The sequence below is a fragment of the Eptesicus fuscus genome, chromosome 9 (assembly GCF_027574615.1).
Source record: "Eptesicus fuscus isolate TK198812 chromosome 9, DD_ASM_mEF_20220401, whole genome shotgun sequence".
Classification (NCBI taxonomy): Eukaryota; Metazoa; Chordata; class Mammalia; order Chiroptera; family Vespertilionidae; genus Eptesicus; species Eptesicus fuscus.
This window is the reverse complement of record NC_072481.1, coordinates 19565102-19570030: the sequence shown is the minus strand read 5'-3', so window position 1 is coordinate 19570030 and position 4929 is coordinate 19565102. Positions and strand designations below refer to the sequence as shown.

Below are 4929 nucleotides of genomic sequence, written 5' to 3'. Positions count from 1 at the left end.
TTCACAGTACTTATTTATATCTAACAAAGGACTGGCATTCGGAGTATATAAAGAAGTCGTGCGATATTAAAAAGACAAACAAAGCAATTAGAAATGGGCAAAAGACGTGAGGTAGACTTCTGTTGGTGGCCCCCAATGAACTGTGCCCCTCATCTTCACGCCCTTGTATAGTGCCTTCCGCATTGACTCCGGACTTGGACAGACGGACCTATTCCAGCCTGTGGGGCACTGGCTAGCCTGATTCAAGAAGACAAGCTCTTGCACGGCGGGTTTTGTCCTCTTTGAACGCCCCGCCTGGGAACTCTGAGCCACGTGTGAAGTGATCTGGCTACGGCAGTGGGGGACCTGTGGAGAGATAGCTGGCCAGCCTCCTGCTGTTCCAGCCACCCCAGCTGCAGCACCAGGCCGGTGTCAAGCCACCTTGATGTTCAGTCCCAGCTGAGCCTCCAGGCGGCAGCAGCCAACATCACCTGGAGCAAAAGAACTGCCCAGAGAAGCCCAGTTCAGAGTGCAGAATAGTGAGCGAATAAATGGTCGTGTCTTAAGCCCCTCATTTTTGTGGTGGTTTGTGACACCATAACAGATCCTTGAAATAAGACTTGGAGAGACATTTCACAAAAGAAGACATAAAATGGCCAATAAGCACAGGAACAGGTGTTGCACAGCATGAGTTGTTAGGAAACTTCAGATTAAAACCACAGTGAAGTAGTAGTTCATACCACCAGTATGGCCCAAATACAATTAACACTATTAAGTCCTGGGGAGGATTTAGAGCAACTGGAATGTTCCTTGCTGGTGGGAGCATAAATAAGTACCTCACCTCAGAAAACTCTAATAGCTTCTTAGAACGTTAAACGCTTAACTATCTTTGAACTGGGGATTCTTCAGATCTGGGCCAGGGAATGTACAAGATGAGAGAGAAAACACAATTATGTGAGTCACACGATGACGAACACACATCACTTGTAAAGGTAGGCTTGTTAAAAAAAAACACAAAAAACCACACAAAAAAAAACAGAGAGAAACACGCATTGGGATTAAGCCTCTAGATTCAACTGCCAACTAACAGGAAATTCAGAGGAGAGAGGAACATGCTAGCTGGGGGTGCCATTAGCAAAGACCATGGGAAACTGTAAGACAAATGATCTGGTCTCAGTAACAAATGAATTATAAGAAAAAAAAAAAAAGATGAAAAGAGGAGCAAACACACAGAATTTAATGACATTAAAATAAAGAAAGAAACAAACAAAAACAGGCAAGATGAGATTCGGGATGATGGTTGCCCTTGGCGGTGGACAGGGAAGGGGTTATGATTGGGAGGGGCATGTGGAGAGTTTCTGGGGTGGGTGGCAAGGTTTTGCCTCCAGATACGGGTGTTTGCCTAATTGCGGTTCAATAATCTGTACATTTGTTTTATGTGGCTTTCTGCCTTTGTGTTGTTTTTAACCATAAAGAAGTTTTTTACATCATCCAGAAGTTGTGTTTAATATGCATGTCCCTAGGCTTCAAGTCCCAGAGTTCCGATTCAGGGTACCGGAATGAGGCTCCCCAAGCCACCACGTGGGACAAACTCCCAGATGCTTGTATGCAGCTGTCAGAGGCTGCGTTTTGAGAAACGTCAGGGAAGGTATTGGGGAGCTGGGGAAGGATCTTGCAGAGGAACGACAGGGCAGGTTTTCACTTTGGAAAGACCTCCTGGGCAGCGTGGAGGAGGAGGGAGAGGAGCCTGACTCGGTAGGTCAGAAGAAATGACAAAGATCTGACGATCAGAGACAAAAAGTCCGAGAAATGTTAAAACTTCAAAGAGCATTTCCAACTCCTAACTGATATGAATCTTTGGGGTTTGAGAATGAGATACAAGAATTCCAAAAATTCTCAGCAATTCCTGAGAAATGTGTTATTCTGTATTTTTCCTAACGCTTTGATGAGTTTTGAAAAAATAATGATTGAGCATAATAATAAACAGTGAACATTCTTCCGGAAGAAGGTTCTACTAAATATTTCAGAAGTTTTCGGTTTTTAAAAAAACCCATAATAATAAATGCATGGTTTATTATTATTACAAGTCAATATAATATAACAAGATGATACTTTTCAATAGCATATAAAAATGACCTCTATTTTATAATGACATTTGATAATAAAAATTATTAAAACAAGAAAACATTAACTCAAAGTAAAGGCCAAATAAAAATCTTTTTAAAAATGGATTGATAATATCACACATGTTTATTATTTAAAAGTTATCCTTAAAAATGAAAATTTAAAACATATAAAAGTATTACTTGCCCTTGGTTTTTGTTTTTAGGATAAATATTTCAGACTTAGAAAGAATTATTTCATTTTGCACTGATACTGGTTGAGTGTATCCAAACGCATCTTCAAGTTGGCTACTAGGGCACACATTGCTTCCTATAACATATAATGCACACACACACACACACACACACACACACACACACACTGAGTGGCCAGATTATTATGCATTCAGAGATCATAATCTGGCCACTCAGTGATATATATATATATATATATATATATATATATATATATATATACATATATATATATATATATATATATATATATATATATATATATAGTGTTTGTGTGTGTGTTTTTTTTTTTCAGAGAGGAAGGGAGAGGGAGAGAGAGAATCATTGATCGGCTGCCTCCTGCTGGGGTTCCAGCCCACAACCCAAGCATGTGCCCTTGACTGGAATCGAACCTCAGACCCTTCAGTCTACAGCCCAACACTCTATCCACTGAGCCAAACCAGCCAGGGCTATAAGCTTCCTTTTTCTCATGATGACATATTTTGCCTTACAAAGAACAATATGTAGCCAATAGCAAATATTCAAACACCGGAAAATGCCAGTGTTGACCTCACATAAATGAATCAGGAGTCTGCTAAAATTAAAAATGGCAAAGTTTATTAAAGGGTCCTAGGATTTGCGAATCAGAAATGTTACCAGGTAACACCCGAATGTTCTGTACTCAGAGCAAACATTCCTGAGAAGAATCCGTCTCGCATTCTGCGCCTCTAGGTTAGTCTGCGATGATCACCTCCCAGCTGACCGCTGGTCTGGATAATGGATGTCCTGCCGTCTGGACACGTGAGCATTCTTTCCTGACTCCTTCATTCCTTCCTGCGTGCTTCTATAAGAATTTATGTATCTCTGGGCACTGACGCACAACTGAGAAATCCAACAGCTTAAGGCCTCGGGCTAAAGTAAAATAAAATCTGTTCCTCATGCTTCAGTCCCTTGGATCTGAGCCAGCTCCGCCGGCTTCACTCTACAGACTCCATTTTCAGTCAGCTTAGCTACAATGACTGCATCATCTGTTGTTCACTCATTCCTTGCCAGCTAACGTAATTGCATAGTATTGGCGTCACGTGCCAAAATTGCCAATTTAGGGACTTACTTTGCTTCCAAAACGTATTATTTCTTGGAACACCACTCTTAGGATTTGAGTAGAGCATACTCATACTATGTATGCAAACTTATAAATAGTCATTTTAAAAAAATGGCTCAGTGGTTGAGCGGCGACCTATGAACCAGGAGGTCACAGTTTTATTCTCGGTTAGGGCACATGCCTGGGTTGCAGGCTCAATCCCCAGTGTGGGGTGTGCAGGAGGCAGCTGATCAATGATTTTCTTTCATCGTTGATGTTTCTGTCTCTCTCACCCTCTCCCTTCCTCTCTGAAATCAATATATATATATATATATATATATATATATATATATATATATATATATATATTTTAAAATGGCTCACCATTAGCAGTGGACAGAGCCACAGACACACACTTATCACATGGCAACAGCTATAAGCAAGTCTGATTACAGTTCTCTCCTACAAGCTCTTGTCCCAGGTCGTAGAAATATCAACCTTGACCTTTGACTCTGCACACCCATGTTTCCTGCTGTAGCTTTCCATATGTCAGTGGGTTCAAACTAAGAACATCTCTATGTTGATTGTGAAGCTTTAATTTTCACAGGAGGATAGTTCTTCCTGCCTCCAGAGGTCGGTGTCACACAAGCCAAGAGAGGAGAGAGCTTCAAGTGGTCAGCTGTGTACAGTAACTAAGGTGGGGCGTGGGAAATGCTGTGGACGAATTGAGACAAGGTCCATGGCATGACCCCCTGGGAGAACAGTCCACTCGGACCTCTCCACACGTTCTCCCTGGATAACCGTGGGCTGGGGCATCAGTGGGCTCCACGTGTTCTGGAACCTGCTCAGACCTTTCACAGCCTCGGGGCCTTTGCAGTGCTTGCTGTCTTGGAGTGTCTTTCCCTAAGCCTCCCAGCCATTGGGTCTCAGCTCAAATGTCATCTCCTGACTACTTACTCTCTTTTAATTTCTCCACAGAATCCATCAAATCTATCATTATCTGATTTACTTACGTGTTTAGTATCTGTCCCTTCCCCCTCTTCCCCATGAGGAATGGCAGCTCTAGAAGACCAGTGGTCTCCCTGCCTTATTTTCTGCTAAATCCCAGTGCCTAGTTATTACATGAATGAACAACTGAATGGATAGAGTAGACGAGCGCAGGTGGCTTTTTGAAGTCACCTCCCTGGACTTCCATCTCCTCATTTGTCAAAAGGGGATGAGAATTCCTCTCTAGCCCTTTCCAACAATGTATTGTTGGCCCCAGACGGATCCTTAGCTAAGCAAACCAGGTTCTCTTTGGGTGCAACACTCATAGTGACCAATGGGCGGCAGCAGGATACTATGGTTGAATCATGACAAACCCTAGGCAACCCAGAGCAGAAAACACCTAAAATTTAATCTCCCAACAGCCAAGTTCGTTCATTTTCACCATCTGAAGTGCAATACTTTCTTCAACACCATGACCATGCCCCTGCTACCCAGAAGGAAGGACACTGAACTGACATTTAAATTCAACTCCAGCTCGGCCACTTA

The 4929-nt window shown here is 42.3% G+C and overlaps 1 long non-coding RNA gene across 1 annotated transcript; it reads left to right on the top strand.

The window, feature by feature from the left end:
* Nucleotides 1-3066: 3066 nt before the first annotated feature.
* On the top strand, nt 3067-4929 carry LOC129150345 (uncharacterized). The gene is made up of 3 exons (XR_008557070.1): nt 3067-3116; nt 4004-4093; nt 4806-4929. It is a non-coding gene; the product is annotated as an uncharacterized LOC129150345 (long non-coding RNA).